The sequence below is a fragment of the Oryctolagus cuniculus genome, chromosome 3, assembly GCF_964237555.1.
Source record: "Oryctolagus cuniculus chromosome 3, mOryCun1.1, whole genome shotgun sequence".
Taxonomy (NCBI): domain Eukaryota; kingdom Metazoa; phylum Chordata; class Mammalia; order Lagomorpha; family Leporidae; genus Oryctolagus; species Oryctolagus cuniculus.
In genome coordinates, this window is record NC_091434.1 from 127,571,933 (window position 1) to 127,590,270 (window position 18,338).

At 40.3% G+C, this 18,338-nt stretch overlaps 1 pseudogene; it reads left to right on the forward strand.

Moving 5' to 3' along the window:
• The first annotated feature begins 10,048 nt into the window (after positions 1-10,048).
• Positions 10,049-10,256, forward strand: LOC127491953 (U2 spliceosomal RNA; annotated as a pseudogene).
• The last annotated feature ends 8,082 nt before the right edge of the window (positions 10,257-18,338 follow it).

The window sequence follows — 18,338 nt, forward strand, 5'->3', positions numbered from 1 at the left end:
GCCCTGACCATTGGTGGCATTTGAGGAGTAAGCCAGCAGAGGGGAAAGCTTTCTCTCTCTCTCTCTCTCTCTCTATATATATATATATATATATATCCTTTTAATAAGAAAATGGGGGAAATATTAACTTTATATGGGAGAAGTCTAGCACACACTACCTTGTCCATGTGATGAACATCAACATCTCAGTATAGGTCATGTGGATGTCATGTCTTCATCATGCCATGTGACTGTGAGGGTCCTTCCTCACAGTGTAGCCATGAAAAAAAATCAGACACTCAAATTGGGAGAAATTCCTCAGGATCCTTTACCAGAGCCTTTTTAAGACTGTCCAATTCATGAAAAACAAGAGATGGGGGATTGGTGGTGGTGGGGAGAGGGATGTCTGACAATAAAATGCAGTACAGTGCCCTGGGCTTGATCTGGGAATAGAGAGAGGACATTAATAGAAAAACAAATGAAATCCAAATGGAGACTGGAGTTTAGTTAGTAGGAATGGACCGACATGGCCTTCTTAGTTTTAACAAATATACCATGAACTATAAGATGAGGAGAAGGAATATGAGGTGAAAGGTATAATAACTTCTCTGCACTATCTTTATAACTTGTTTAGTACATTTAAGATTATTCCAAAATAATTTATTTTAAAATGCTGTATGCATAAAAGAATTCATCAGAACCTCATTGTGTAAAATACCCAGTGTGGGATTATGCCTACCATGGCCCCTACTTCTCCCTATGTTATCTTCTCTGGTAGCCACTCCCCCAGATTCCACCCTCTAATATACTAACCCTATAAGTATGCCACCTGAGACAGCATAACTTTGAGATTGAGAGATAATGCTTGACTATTTGCAGAGGACCAATCCAATTAGACAAGCCCCTTAAAAGCAGAAAGCTTTCTTGGGAAGGAAGCAGAAGAGATGTGGCAGCAGGAGAATTTCTATAGACTCCCAGTGCCAGAACAATGAGATACACTGTGCCTGGATCTGACACATGAGATCTCATATACAAGGATCAGAAAGGAGCTCCGAGGAGCTGAGGGAAATCCCCTGTGGACAGCAAGCAAGGAGAGGAGGCCCTTGGTCCTGCGGCAGTGAGGAACTGATTCTGCTGGCAAGCAAGCAGCCTGTGCCTACCCACACCTTGACTTCAGTTCTGTGAAACCCAGAGCAGAGGAACCACTCACGCCAACCCTGACATTCCGGCCTCCAGAACCTTCAGATGATAAGTGGGTGTTGCTTAAGTTGCTAAATGGGTGATAATTTGGGTACAGCAGCAGGTGAAAGTGCATCCATCCTCCTTCCTGGTCCACAAATTTGCCACTTCCTTCAAAGATGCCAAGTATGTCAAACACATGCTACAGATGGACATCATGGGCCAGCTTGTCCTTCCTCACTCCATTCTCCCTGCCTCGAATGCCTTTTTATAAAGTCACTTTTGGACTGCCACAGACTTACATCTTGTTTTCACTGTCTCTGCCAGGCATTCGGTGCACTGGTGACTTTGCCTTGTGTCATTTCTCTTCATGTGACTACATCATCTCCCCAGTGAGTTTGCAATTCTTTTCAGGGCTGTGGCCTTGCCTTATTCACAACTACACATGCACGCGTGTGTGTGTGTGCGTGTGTGCGTGTTCAGTCACTTACTATGGTATTTGAGCTCTCCCTGTCCTGCCTTCATCGTGTTTCAGGTTTCTATCCCATCATCCATCCCTAATGCACAGTCTAGTTTGCAATCTAGGTAGCATAAACATCACGTATGTGTAAAGCACAGTGTTCTAAACACAGTAATTCTGAACACAGTAGATAAACAGCATGGTGATATCGGTAACCATATTCTGAGATACGAAAGCAAAATAAAATACTTAGGAATAGATAGTTCTCAAAAATAGTGGTTTTTCAATTGGCTCATTTGCCCTACAGGGGATTTTTGGCAATGCCAGCAAACATGTCTGATTGTCATGGTGGTGGAGAAGGAATTGTAGCTGACATATAGCAAGTAACAAAGATGCCTGCTAAGCCCCATATGCTGCATGGGGAAGCCCCACAGCATAGCAGTATCCAATCATAAACGCCAGTAGAGTCCGGGTTGAGAAACTTTTCTAAAACTACACTGCCCAGGCATGCAGAAGACACAAGTTTCCTATGACACTTTGGAATATAAGCAGAAACTTGCATAAGTTAATAATCCACAGTCTCAGGCCTTCAGAATGCAATAATCACAGGTGAACAGCAGGGCTGGTTCTGCTCTTCCGTGGTCTCTGTCATATCCAGACATGTTCATCTGTCAGGGCCTGCAATTAAAATGTTTTCTTGAGCTATAAATTAGTGTAAGTATCTTTTCTGAAGCCAGCTAACCCTAAAGATGAGATCATGTCCACAGATGTTAAAGGAAAAGCCAGTTCTCAGCACATCATCTAATTAACAGCTAGCACTGCCTTCTCCTTAACACTCCTATGTGACCTTGAAGGCCTGCCCTCATTTCCACAAATGTTTGCATTCGTCTGATAATATTTATCTTGTCAAGTGATGCAAAATGGCTGGAAGTTATTTGCAAATCTTCAGGCATTTGATCCGGAGCAAGAATATTCTACCAAGGGAAGGGTCCATTAACCAGGCTCCTCTTCAGAGGGGAGAAGGCAGATTTTGCCAAAGACTGCTTCTTTTTCAAATTTTTCAAAACAAATAATTCCTCCTCTTCCTTCCAGTGGAAGACTTTTCATGCTGCTCAAAAGCTAAGACATCTAAACAAGAGAAATTCACTGAAGGAAACGATGTATCTTTCAAGATCAGAAGCCGGTGAACTACTTTCACATCACAAGTTCAATTTAATCAGAGAGGAAAGCAAATCCATCAATGTCCATTCAACGTGCTGGCACACCCAAGGGACAGTCAGTTTCCTCCTAGATGAATCTGTGTGTTAGATGTGATTTGGGTCTTTCTGTTCCTGAAACACTTGCTTTAATTGAATTGTGCATTCTTTTTCTGTGCCCGTGTATGTCTGTGTTTTTCAAATGCTCCTTAGATATTTCACTGCAGACGAAGTTTCTTTAAAATGAGGTGATATTTCTCTGGCACACTAAGGATTTGTAACATGCAGGAATCAGGCTGGTGTTCTCAGGAAAACTGAAATCAGCCTATATGCTTTGGATTCAGCCACTCTGCCTTCCTTTATGGCCACTGGAGCATCTACCACCCTGGAAACACCCAGGCATATTTGGTAATAATGGTCTTATGAAAATAACAATTCTGGGAGAAGTAATTTTAGTGACATTTCAAAGACCAACCTTAATAACCAACCGTGAATCCTGCAATTTCAATTTGGATACTACCCTTTGATGACAGAAGCCAGCAACGCCCCGATAAGCATCCAATATTTGATGGTTCCATATCCCAGCGGGACAAAGCAACTTCCTTTTGCCAAACACTTGTGCTGAATTAGTACCACACCCTGATGGGCACCTTTAAATCTATTTTATAGCAAAGAAACTGAAACTCAAGGCATAAATTCAACAGCTTCACCAAGGTCACAAAGGTGGCTACAAGAGTTAGGACTTGAACTTTGGTGTACAGGCTCCAAAGCCTTTGATTTATTTCACACTTTGCCAGAGTATGAGCTCCAGCCACAACACTGATACCAGCAACAGCCCAAGGTATCAAGAAAGGTGTAGAAAAAGAAGCCTTGATCTCTACATAAAAGCAATCCTAGAGGTGAGGTGTTTTGGTTGCTTCTCCGTTTATGCTTTCGTAATTATGTCATGAAAAATGACCCTCATGTCAGCCAGCCCCACATCAAGCACTGGCTGTTTCCATATCTGTGGCCAGAGTGGCCTTGAGTATGTGTCTCAACCTTCCCAAACCTCACTGACTCCATTCCTCAAGTGATAATAACTCTGACCATGCAGTGTTTGAGAGCGTTTGAGAGCATTAGAAAGGCAATGCCTTGAGTGCACTTTGAATATGTCCAGATATATGGAAGATTTCTTTAAACATATTCTCTATCTCTGTATGTAATAGGATAATAGTGGATACTTATCCAGATCCTTCTGAAGCCAGAAACCCAAAAGAATCTGCTTCTAAGACTGACGAAGCCTACTTATGGAGCCCCTGCAAACCCACCCCATTCTCAATAAAAAAGCATTTCCAGAATTAGTCTGAGTTTAGAAACACAGATGCAAAATGAAGACAAGCAAATGCCTGGGACTTGAGATTATGCAGAATGCCAGCCAGGGAGCAAGAGTGGGAGGAGATGGTCTTCTACTTTGGGAGACATCTGGGGCTTGCCTTTCCCTCCACTAAAAGCCAGACCCTGTGGCTTTTCTGCAGAATTATTAGAACCTCAGTGAGTCCCTGATGGATCTGACTTTCAGAACACTCCAGTAGGCTTGGAGCCTCTGATGCACTCTGCTCATCTTCGCTCCCTGCTGACATGTTTATTTCTAACGGCAGCCAAGTACACTGAGGGCCTGGCCAAGAATAGCTGAGACTCTGCCTCCTACATTCTCCTTCTCATAAGTTTTCTCAGAGATCTAGAAAGTTTGTCCAAACACCTGTTTGTACCAAGTTTTCTGGATAATGTTAAGAGTCCACACCATGGTATATCCTCTCCTGCTGGAAAATCCATCCCCTGCATCCCCCTTCCTTTGAGAGAAAGCTAGACTTACTGAGTGCTTCTAATTATTAAAACATGCCATAAGTTACAGATGAAATTTCTAGGGTTAGGTTACAAAAGACCATGGCTTTGTCTAGGCTCTCTTTCCTTTACCTGCTTTGATGGAAGCCAGCTACCACATGTGAGCTGTCCTTGCAGAGATCCATCTGGTGAGGGACACCTTGGCCAAGAGTCAGGGAGGACCTGAGGCCCTCCATTCACCAAAACATGAGGAACAGAGTCATTCCCACAACCAATTGCATGAACTTGGAAGCAGATCTGCTGAAGGCCAACTGTCAGATGAGATATCTCAATTGACACCTTGAGAGAGACACTCAGAGCACTTAAATCAACCATGCCTGGATTCCTGGCCCATAGGAACCATGAGATAAATAAATGCTGGTTATTTGGAGCCCATGTGTGTTGGAACAATTGGTTATATAGCTATAAACAACAACTGTACCTCTCATGGCAAATATTCCCAAGAGTCTGACTAGACAGTCAAAAAGCTTCCTTCAGACCTCAGTAGGTGAGACTCCAGTGGAAAGAAGGGGTCATCAAAGAAAGGTGTGCTTTTTTCTGAAGGGAGAAGAGAACTTCCACTTTGTTTATGGCCTTGTCTAAATACTGACAGTGTTTGTGGACTCAAAAGGCTTCCATAGCCTAGGCAGTTTTGTCGAGAGCCTCAGGTGATCACTGATGTCATACATAGGAGTGTTAATTGTTAAATTAACAACAGGAGTCACTGTGCACTTACTTTCCATGCAGGACCTCTGTTCTCAAAGAATTGTATTACAATTATGTCTAAGTGCTCACAAAAGATGTATCATTCTTGGGTGCTTCTTTAAAGTTAACGAAGTTTCAAAAAAATAAAAAATAAAAGAACATCCTTCAGGTAAGTGCTTCTAATCCCCAGAAAACAGCTCTGAGTATGGATGAGCACATGTATCTTATCAGTGCCATTAGGTCTATTTCCCAAGGTAGGTATATAGTACAAGAGTTTAAATGCTGACCCCACTACTCACTAACCCCATGGCTGTGTGGAAGTAGCTTAATTCTTTTTTTTTTCTTTTTTATTTAGTAAATATAATTTTCAAAGCACAGTTAATGGATTACAATGGCTTCCCCCCAATAATTTCCCTCCCACTCACACCCCTCCCATCTCCCGTTTCTTCTCCCATTCCATTCACATCAAGATTCATATTCAATTATCTTTATATACAGAAGATCAATTCAGTGTATATTAAGGAAAGATTTCATCAGTTTGTACCCACACAGAAACACAAAGTGTAAAACACCGTTTCAGTACTAGTTAGAGCATTACTTCACATTGGACAACACACTAAGGACAGATCCCACATGAGAAGTAAGTACACGGTGACTCCTGTTGTTGACTTAACAATTTGACACTCTTGTTTATGGCGTCAGTAATCTCCCTAGGCTCTAGTCATGAGTTGCCAAGGCTATGGAAGCCTTTTGAGTTCACCGACTTCGATCTTATTCCGACAGGGTCATAGTCAAAGTGGAAGTTCTCTCCTCCCTTCAGAGAAAGGTACCTCCTTCTTTGATGGCCCTGTTCTTTCCACTGAGATCTCATCGAAGAGATCTTCCATTTAGGTCTTCTTTTTTTTTTTTTTCCAGGGTGTCTTGGCTTTCCATGCCTAAGATACTCTCATGGGCTCTTCCGCCATATCCGAATGCCTTAAGGGCTGATTCTGAGGCCAGAGTGCTATTTAGGACATTTGCCATTCTATGAGTCTACTGTGTATCCTGCTTCCCATGATGGATCCTTCTCTCCCTTTTTGATTCTATCAGCTAGTATTAGCAGACACTAGTCTTGTTTGTGTGATCCCTTTGACTCTTAGACCTATCAGTGTGATCAATTGTGAACTAAAATTGATCACTTGGACTAGTGAGATGGCATTGGTGTATGCCACATTGATGGGATTGTATTGCAATCCCCTGGCCTGATTCTAACTCCGCCATCTGGGGCAAGTCCGATTGAACATGTCCCAAATTGTACATCTCCTCCCTCTCTTATTCCCACTCTTACATTTAACAGGGATCACTTTATCAGTTAAAATTTAAACACCTAAGAATAATTGTGTGTTAATCACAGAGTTCAACCAATGGTACTAGAACAAAACAAAGAGAAAATACTGAAATGGATAAAGTATTACATTGTACATCAACAGGACCAGAGCTGATCAAGTCACTGTTTCTCATAATTGGATATTTCTAGAGCTCAGAGCTTTTCCCACAGAAAACACCCAGCAAGTATTTGTAAAAGAATCACTAAGCAAAGTTTTGGTATTTGAACCTTTTGAGTTTCTCTATGTCTCTTCCCAGTCATCTTAGAAGAAGGAATTCTGAGCCATTGAAATTTTGTTGTTAATATTTTACACATATTTTTGAGGTTTAGTGTGGCATTTCAATGCATGTATACAATTAATAATGATCAAATCAGAGTACTTGAAATATCTATCACTTCAGACATTTCATTTCACTTCATTGGAAGTGTACAATATCCTCTCTATTAGTTATTCAGAAAATTAAAGGACTTCAGAAATTCCACAAAAAAGTGTATTATGAGAAGTTTATGCATGAATTTCAAAGTTTCTGCACCAAAATAAACCCATTTTGAATTACATTTTTCCATAAACTTTCTGAAGAACTATTGTATTCAATTAATTATTCTCAATGAGAGTTATCATATTGTACTGCAGGACATCATAAATTATTCCTCCTATCCAACTATATTTGAACTCTTTTTGCTGTGGAGACAAATCTGTCATCTTTCCTGATTATATGCCCTACTTGAGCTCTGAGTTATCTGTACATCTTTAAGAAGAGTCTGATTTTCTATTTCAATTGTCTTCAACTATCATTGAATTAAATGTGTTTCTTGTTTTTTCCTTCAATGAAATCAATCACAATGCAGAGGTACTTAGTCTATAGTTAAGACTAAATATGGACAGTGTACCTGAAAACTCTTCAGATGATAGGATTTATGGAAGCCACAGTTTTGATATTTCTCTGTAGCATAGCTCATCAAGGCAATTCAACAGCAGAGGATCTCCAGGGAAGTAGAGCAAAGACAACTTTGTGTACTGTGATTTTCACCTCCAAATCCCAAATGGAACTGTCCCAAACCTCATCTCGCTGCTTCATGTACTTATCACACTGAGTGACAATCACCCATCCACTTAGTTGTCGGTTTCTTCTAGACACCAGTGATTTTCAAAGTGGCATCCAGTCTAGTAAGATCTCATCAATTGAGAATCTGCCAAAAATGCAAATGATTGAGTCCTTTCCAAACCTAGTAACTCAACAACTCAACTCAACAAGGACTGGGCCAGAAATGTATGCATTAACAAGTTCTCCAGCTGATTCTGATGGCTTCTAAAGTCTGAAAATCATTGTAATGTGACTTTTTTAGGGGAGTATCCGTGTACTATTTAATTGGATATTAAGGTCTACATAGCAATAATAAAAATCATATGATTAGAGACCCATGCTGCTCATACTTCAAGTCTCACTTCAAGTTATCCCTCCTTGTAGTTCTTGCTGCCAAACTCAGATCCCTTGTCCAAGGATTCTGCCATCTGGGTCCATCCCATGTAATTTAGGTGACCATATCCCAACAGAACATTGACCAGAGTTATTCATTTTTACAACCTCAATGCCTAGCACACTTTTTAGAACAGAGCTAATGCAAAGCACATGTTTATTCATTAGCAAGTATTTATGGCATGCCTAAATTTACATGGAATTAAAGCAGTGTTAAAATGTCAGCAAAGTTATCTGTCAGGGTTGGTCCTGAGGATCAGCCAGATCCAAACCGACCTGGTCAGAGGTCAGGGGCCAAATACTCTCTGACACTTTCCATCTCCCTTCACATTGTTGGTTTTTTACACTCTTGTCTCTCTCCTAACCAGGACATACCTTTAGTTCCATTTCTCTCAATATCTTAATCAAGCCTGTCATCAGAGATCTTGAGTGTCAGCTAATGGGAGAGCTGATAAGGTTTAGCTTGTCTTGATATGTTGACCTTTGAAAATAAAAATTCTTAAGACCAATAAGACATCAAGAGAGAACTGAATGAAATCACTATTTTTTTCTTTCATTCTGTAAAAAAAATGGTTATTGAGTATTTGATGCCAAGCTTAGTTTGTGGTTGCTTAGGATACATTACTGAACAGAACACAGCAAGCATAAATTCAGTGGGGGTTAGAGGGAAGGTGAAGAAGGGAGCATGAAAATGTGTGGTGTGTAAAATAGTTCAGTAGAATTCAGTGGCTGCTATGAGAAACACCAAGCAGAGTGGCTATGATAACACTGACATGAAGGGCAGTAATAAGCATACTTACAAGTCAGGGCTGAAGACTGCCCAAAAGATTCTCAGAACCAAATATTTGACATTTTCTGTTTGCCTCCTTTATTATTCCATCAAATCTCATGGTTTCGGGTATAATTATTTGCAAACAGCTCTAAAATATTTACTTTCAGTCTAGAACGCCTCCATGCACTCTGGATGCACCCATGTACCACTTCCTTGGTATCTCCATTTGGGTATCAAGTAGGCATCTCCAACTCAGTGTGTCAAGGCTTCTTCTCTTCCACTTCTCCCAAGGCCATGCAGAAGCCTTGTAGCCCCCACAGTCTTTCCTGTCTCTGTTTATAGAGACTCCACCCTTCTAGTCACTCAGGCTTGAAATACTCTTCCACTCATACTTCTTCATCCTATCTGACAGCAAATCCTGCCATCTGTACTGCAAAAATGCCCCCAGCATCCAGTCCTTCACATCTCCATGAGGTTGGAATCCCCATCCATCCTGAAGTTTTCTTGGATAATGCTTGGGTTTTCACAGCAACCAAAGAGCTGCAGTTATTGCCAGCTCAGCCACGGTCCTCCTCTGACCAAGTCCCTCCATTGCTGCTTCCCCACCTCACATGAAGATTAAACTCATCACACTGGCCTATGGTGCCTTCAGCTTCTTCTGTCTTCCACGTCTCCCTTAGTTCACCCCTTTCCACTTCCCATCTCAAGCATCTTTCACTGAACCATAACTTTGTTGTCCTGACACATTTAAGGCACAACCTCATCTTAAGGTTTTTGCAGTTGCTATTCCCTCTGCTTAGTATACAGAAAGTTTTCAAAAAATTTAATGTGAGTGTGCACAGTGAGAGAAATGATGCATGGATTTCAAAAATTTTTGCACTCAAACTTACCTTTCAATTCCATTTTTCTGTAGGATTTTTGATGTACCCTTGTATTTCCCCTAAACATCCTTACCTCTCATTCTCTCTCTCATTTCAGGTCTTAGCTGTATGGCTGCTCTTCCTGTGAGGCCTATTCTGAACACCCTACAAAAGTTGTTAACTCTTATCTTCCATTGCTTCTCGGCCTTTTGGCTAAGATCAAGTGTTGTAACTCTCACCTTCCAGCTGTGGCTGTCATCTCACACACTACATGCTTTGCTTGTTTATTGCTTATCACACTGCTCTCTGGATGTAGGCTACAGAAGAGAGGGTTTCTGTCTGAATCCCTCCTCCTGTCCTCCCATACTACAAGAGTACCTAGAATGCAGTGGACATTCCCTTTATATCTACGATCCAATCCTGTGTCTGAGACCAGTCCCAGCTCAGTAAACCTAATGCCTCACATCATTTAGTTCTCATGACTACCCTCTGGGACACATCTAGTTTACCCATGGGCAAACTGAGGCTCTATGTCAGGGCTAGAGAGAGGCTTATCCAAGACCATTTATCAGTGTACCAGTCAGACCTAGAAATAGAATTCATACACCAAATCCCATACTGTTTTCACTATAGAAAGTGGCCCTTGTTTTAATCATATTTTCTCCTGCCTGTATTTGGTGATGTGACCTCATGTATTTGGTGCTGGCCTTGGAGAGATCGTCCTTCCCAGCTCTAGCTCCTATATAGGGCCCCTGAAGTTATTCAAACTAGCCAGTGCTAAGCCAGCTTACTTTGCCAAACCCATTCCTTCCAACAGTAACAAGAATAAAAGGCCTTGTCCTCCTTTCCCCTCATCCCTCTGCTACCTGAGGCATCTGGTGCTCCACCACATGGCTCTGGATTGCATGGTGGGTCTGTAATCCTGGCAGCCATCTTTTCAATAACAGATGCCAGGTCATTTGATGTCAGGTGTCTCCTGATCTGCAGACCTCACTGTGACTGAGTAATAATAAAATCTACATCTTAACCTATGAGTCAGTAGTCAAGGGTCTGGCAATCCTGTCCTAACCGGAAGGTTAAAGTAATTGAGAAGAGACTACCTCACGGACACACTTGAGCATATTTGGGCAAGACTTGGAAGCTCATTGACAGAGAACAAAAGAGTGACAAGAGATGGGAAAAAGAGTGACGTAGGCACAGAAAACAAGTGTATGCCTCACACGTCACAGACATGTGGGAGAAGGGGAAAAGAAATCGCAGTCACCAAGTACCCAGTACACGCTGTTATTACTCCAAGTTTTCAGTTATGTTTGTAAATCCCCATAAAAGTTCTGAGAAGTAGATATTGTTACCATTTTACAGAAATTGAAATTGAGAATCAAAGAATTTAGGCTTCTCTCTCAAGTCTATAAAGATAAGAAGGGATCGCTAGAGATATATAATGTTTTCAACATCAATGCTTTGCCTTTCAACCCACTGAGGCCCAGGGGCCATGGCTAAGCACAAGGTTAACTGGTATTATTGACAGGATTAATCTAGCGTCTGCTTTCTTCTGATTTTTTAATGAATTCTTACCCATTCTTCCACTGTGGAAGTCAGTCTGGAGATTCCTCAGAAACCTGAATATAACCCTACCATACAACCCAGCCATCCCACTCCTTGGAATTTACCCAAAAGAAATTAAATTGGCAAACAAAAAAAAGCTGTCTGCACCTTAATGTTTATTGCAGCTAACCTAGTACCAAAAAGGAAACCTGGCTGAAGAGCCCATGAGAGTATTTTAGGCATGGAAAGCCAAGACACTCTGGGAAAAAAAAAAAAAAAAAAAAAAAAACACACCTAAATGAAAGATCTCTGCAAGTGAGATCCCGGTGGAAACATTTCTAGTTTTTTAAGAAGTCTCCACACTGTTTAGAATGGGCCTTCTGAGTCAGATAATCTGTTAGGGGCATAAACACAATAAAACTTGAAGGACAAGAAAGCAGGAAGTATTTGGATATTTGGAGTTTAGAAATAACCCAGCAATTTCCATGCTAGCCACTTGATCCATCTGGTCCCACCATCTAGGAATAGTTGCATCTCAGTGGCAGTAATGGCCCTGGACAAGGTTATCACTGCTTGGCCTCATTTTCTTCACCTCTGAAATGGATGCAATATAATTATCTCCTCTGCTTCCTGTCAGAAAATTACAGGACACCGTAAAGTACCCAGCAGTGAGCCTTCCTCGGGTGGTCTTCCTTAGTGGTTAGTGGAAGAGATCACAAAATTGATCTGCTGACCTTGAATCACGACCTCACCATTCATTAACTGGGTGACCATGGGCACGTTTCTTAATCTCTCTGTGCTTTACATGCCTGTTTCCAAAAAGTAAAATGGGGAGAAACACAGCAACAACTTCAAGAGATGGTTACGATAGAAGAATCATTCATGTCAAGGACTGGTTCTTGTGCCAGAGATATACGTAACACAAAATCAACCATGTTATTTTATTTTTTAAATATTTAGTTATTTATTTACATCTACTTGAAAGGCAGAGTGACAGAGCGGGGAAAGAGAGAGACAGAGACAAAGAGAGATGGAGAAAGACACAGAGAGCGAGATCTTCTACATGACTTACTCCTCAAGTATCTGCAACAGCCAAGCTGAAGTCAGGAGCCTAGAGCTTCATTCAGGTCTCCCACATAGATGGCAGGGACTCAAGAAATTATCTGCTGGGGACGGCGCCGTGGCACACTAGGTTAATTCCCTTCCTGTGGCGCCGGCTTCCCATATGGACGCCGGTTCTAGTCCCAGTTGCCCCTCTTCCAGTCCAGCTCTCTGCTGTGGCCCGGGAGTGCAGTGGAGGATGGCCCAAGTGCTTGGGCCCTGCACCCACGTGGGAGACCAGGAGGAAGCACCTGGCTCCTGGCTTCGGATTGGCGCAACTCTGGCTGTAGTGGCCACTTGGGAAGTAAACCAACAGAAGGAAGACCCTTCTCTCTGTCTCTCTCTCTCTCTCACACACTGTCTGTAACTCTACCTGTCAAATAAATAAATAAAATCTTAAAAAAAATCATCTGCTACCTCTCAGGATCTGCATTGGCAGGAAGCTGTATTGGAAGTAGAGTAGCAGGGACCTGAGCTGGCACCCTGATATGGTTAAGCAGTAGTTTAACCAGCTTTCCCACACATCCACCCTAAATTCTTCATTTTAAAGTCATAAATTCAATGCTTTTGGCATAGTCACAACATCATGCAATGCTTCTGTCAACTCAAAAAAACAAACAACAGCAGCATCCTGTACTTGTAACCAATCTTTAAACTCTGTGTTCATTCCATTGCTTCCCAATTCCCCAATCTTTCCAGTCCTGTGCCCTGTGCAACCAATAATCCATTTTATGTTGCTATGAATTTTTTATGTTCTGGACATTCCATGTAAATGAAATCAGACAATATGTGGCCTTTGGGGGTTGGCTTTTTTCATATAGCATAATGTTTTTAAGGTTCACCTGTGTGATATTGTGAATCAGTGCTTAAGTTGCTTTGTGGCTGAATTATATTCCCTTTATGTGCTCTTATATTCCACACTATCCGTTCATCCATCAGTTAGGCTATTTCTATATTTTAGCTATTATTTGTTTCCCACCAAATGCTCTCTGCACCACTGTTGAACCCAATTAATCATAAATATACAAGCTGATCTCTGGATTCTGAATTGTATAATATTGAACTATATTATATGTGCATCTGCTACTACCACTCCCAATTATTGTACTTCATGCTACTTTTGAAATTGAAAATACAAACGCTTAAAATTTGTACCTCCTTCTCAAAGCTGTTTTGAATATCTATACCTCCTTGCATTTCTGTAAGACTTTTAGCAGCAACTTGTCCATTTCTGCAAACAGAATCTTTTTATTTTATATTTATATTCATATAGTGGATAATATTTTCTATATATGTATATAAATATAGTGGATAAAATTACAAATATTTATTTGTAATTCTTAGAGGAAATACATTGAGTCCATACATAAATTTGAGGAGCATTGTTCTCTTATAAATATTTGGTTTTCTATTCAATGTCTTTCCATCTAGTTAAGTTTTTAATTTGTTTTTAAGCTTTTTATTAACAATGATTATATATAAATAGGCTCATTGAGAATATATATATATCAATATATGGGCTGCAGTGCAACATGTCAATATATGTGCACTGATCAATTCAGGGTAATCAGCATTTCTCCTTCTTTGACATTATTTTATGGCTGTAGCTTGGAGCTTCTTTCAGCTGTTTGTTCATAAAATATATACAAGGTTATTGTGAACTGGAGTCAACCTAGTATCCTGTGTTACATATGAGGAACTTAATCCTTTGATCTAAATGATTTGCTGTCTGTTACTGTATTTGTCAGTCTATAGTTATACAATTCTATTTTTAAGATTTATTTATTTATTTGAAAGGCAGAGCTACAGAGAGGCAGAGGCAGAGAGAGAGAGAGAGAGAGTGAGGGAGAGAGAGAGAGAGAGAGGTCTTCCATCCACTGATTCACTCCCCAAATAGTGGCCACAGCCAGAGCTGCGCCGATCCAAAGCCAGGAGCCAGGAGCTTCCTCCCAGTCTCCTACACGGGTACAGCGGCTCAAGGACTTGGGCTACACTACTACTTTCCCAGGCCACAGCAAAGAGCTGGATCAGAAGTGGTGCAGCCAGGTCTCAAACTAGTGCCCATATGGGACGCCGACATTGTAGGCAGCAGCTTTACCCACTATGCCACAGCACTGGCCCCTACAATTCTTACATTTGTTTCGTTAAACTTGTTCTTCATTATTGTATTCCTTTTGATGCTTTATAGATTTAATTGTTTTCTAATTTTTATTTTCAGGTTACTCATTGCTACAGAATTACAGTTTGTTTTTGCATAATACTGTATCCTACAACTTCATCAAACTTATTAGCCTTTAGAATGCTCTATGTTCAAGATTTTGGCAATTGCAATGATTTTATTGCATCAATTAAATATGGATGGATTTTGTTTCTTCTTTTATTTGGTTGCCATGGCTGGAATATTCAATACAATGTTGAATAGAAAGGGTGAGAGAAGGGGCTGGTGCTGTGGCACAGCGGGTTAACGACCTGGCCTGAAGCACTGGCATCCATTATGGGCGCCAGTTCTAGTCCCTGCTGCTCCTCTTCCGATCTCTGCTGTGGCCTGGGAAAGCACTAGAACATGGCCCAAATCCTTAGGCCCCCGAACCCGTGTGGGAGACCCAGGAAGAAGCTTCTGGCTCCTGGCTTCTGATCGGCACAGCTCCGGCCCTTGTGGCCAGTTGGAGAGTGAACCATTGAATGGAAGACCTCTCTCTCTCTCTCTCTCTCTCTCTCTCTCTCTCTCTCTCTGCCTCTCCTCGCTCTGTGTAACTCTGACTTTCGAATAAATAAATAAAATCTTACAAAAAAAAGAAAGAAAGGATGAGAGAACATCCTTGTCTTATTTCTGATGTTATAGGGACAGCTTTTATCGTACGTATGATGGTAGCTGAGAGTTTTTCATGATATTGTCAGGTTAAGGAAGTGCACTGCTATTTCTGGTTTTTTGATTGTTAAAATTATTTGTTTTGGATTGTGTTATATGTTCTGCTTCAAATGAAATGATCTGGATATAGAGTTTTTCTCTTTTATTAGTATATCACTTTGATTGATTTTTGTTTGTAGAACAAACCTTAAACTTGGGGAAAATCCCATTTAGTTTTGGGGTGTAATCCTTTATACTATTAGATGTGTTTTCAATGTTTTGTTTTGAATTTTTCATATACATTCAAAACTGATATTTGTATGTAGGTCTTATTTCTTGTGCTGTCTTTACTGATGAATTCAGAATGAGGGTGACACTGACCTCATAGAATGAATTAGGGATTATTTCCTTCTCAATTATATTTTGAAAGAGTATGAAAGTATTGGTGTTAATTTTTTAATATTTAGCAGAAATCATCAGTACCCTAGCTTTCTTTGTTAGACTTAATTTTTTTTAATTCAACCTCTTTATTTGCTGTAGCTTTACTGAGACCATCTGTGTTTTCTTGAACCAATTTTGGTAGCTTATGTGTTTCTAGGAATTTGTCTTTCTGTCTACTTCATCTACTAAAAGTACATTGGCATTGGCATGGAATTTTATATAGAATTTCCTTATAATACTTTGCTTTCTATAGGATTGTTGGTAATATCCTCACTTTTTCATTCCTGTTTTTAGTTCATTGAATCTTCTCTTTTTGGTTATTCCACCTAGTATTTGACAATTATATTGAACTTTTCAGAGTTAAGCTTTTTCCTCTTATGCTTTTTCCTAATGTCTATTTATTCCCACCATAATCTTTAATATTTTATTTTCCACTTCCTTAGAGTTAAACTGACTTTTTAAAAATTTTCCTCATGGTAGTAGGTTATTGATCCGATATCTATTTTCCAAAAATGCATTTATATCCATAATTTTCCCTCCTAACACAACTTTCACAGCATTCTCTATGTTTTGGCATACTTCTTTTGTTTTCATTCATTAAAAATTATTACTCTGCCATTTTAATACCATCATTCTGCTATATAAATTTTATGTAATCATTAGTTTATTATTATTTTTCCTTTTTTCTACAGCATATACAGAATTGAGGTGAAATCCATTATCTAATTGTTCAATTCTGTTGTTGTACACTCTCCAACCTGCTCTGGTTTTATGAAACATGATTCTTATTATCTAATTTTCCAACTAAATGTGAAAGAGAAGATCAGCGGGCACCCTTTTTCCTGCAGGCTAGTTGGCAGCATCTCTCCTGAAATTGAAGAACATCTAACGACTCTGTGGCTTTGGGCTCACTCTTTCTTTTTTTTTTAAAAGCAAATATATTCTTTTTAAGAAAAGATTTATTTATTTATTTGAAAGCAGAGTTACAGAGGAGCAGAGGCAGAGAGAGAGAGAGAGAATCTTCCATCCACTGGTTCACCTCCAAGATGGTCGCAATGGCCAGAGCAGAGTTGATCTGAAGCCAGGAACCAGGAGCTTTTTCTGCGTCTCCCATGTGGGTGCAGGGGCCCAAACACTTGGGCCATCTTTTACTGTTTTCCCAGGCCATAGCAGAGAGCTGGAGAGGAGCAACCGAGACTTGAACTGGTGCCAGTATGGGATGCCGGCACTGCAAGCAATGGCCTTACCAACTACACCACAGCGCCAGCCCTGGCTCACTCTTCAGATGCTTCTCCCAAACAGTTGGACTGTGAGTTCATTCAGATGACAGCAAACCTTAAAATAAAAAGATTCAACGAAGGGGACATCCTAAATGAGAGCCATCTACTTTGTATTCTGTAAATATCCTTCATAAATTCTTTTGAGTGTATAGTACATATACAGAAAAGTATGAGGACAATTTGTGTACAGTTTGAGGAATTTACAGAGTGGACATTCTCCTGTATGTAACATTCAAATAAAAAAGGAGCATTGCAAGTATTTCATAAGAACACTTGATCACTAATAACCACCCCTAATCTCCATAAAAAGGCAATCACCCAACTGGCTTCTAACAATACGTATCAGTTTTAGTTATATGGCCTCTTTCCTGTTGGGCTTATTTTGTACACAATATTTGAGATATTCATCAATTCCTTAACCAAGAATTGTAGTTTGTTATAACTGTACAGCATTCCTTTCTTTGAAAGTACCGTGCTTTTTCTTCACTCTACTGGCAATAGGCACTTCATTTTTTCTCATTTTCATTATACTGTGAATCAGATTCTATACTCATTCCTATATATATATATATATATATACACACACACATATATATACATATATATATTAATCAATATATGCACTACCTTTTTGAATACATATTCAGAAGCAGATTGCTTGGTCATAAAGAATGAGCATGCGGAGCCAATTATTAGAAGTGGTTATACTCTCTTTTCTCTGACCAACCATATTCGATCATTCTAGTTGTTACAATGTATCATAACTTTCTCTTTCAACAGTTCTAGAAGGTAAATATTGTTTTCCATTATTGTTTTAATTTGCACTTCCCTGGTAATCAGTAAGGTAGAATATTTTTTAGATATGTACCGATATTTGGACATCCCTCTGTAAAATCCTTTTTCAAGAATTTTTCTGGGGCCGGCGCCGTGGCTAAGCAGGTTAACACCCTGGCATGAAGTGCTGGCATCCCATATGGGCACCAGTTCAAGACCCAGCTGCTCCACTTCCGATCCAGCTCTCTGCTGTGGTCTGGGAAAGCAGTGGAAGATGGCCCAAGTCCTTGGGACCCTGAACCCACATGCGAGACCTGGAAGAAGCTTCAGGCTCCTGGATTCGGATCAGCATAGCTCCGGCCGTTGCGGCCATCTGGGGAGTGAACCATCGGATGTAGGACCTCTCTCTCTCTCTCTGTCTCTCCTCTCTCTGTGTAACTCTGACTTTCGGATAAATAAATAAATCTTTAAAAAAAAAAAAAGAATTTTGGGGG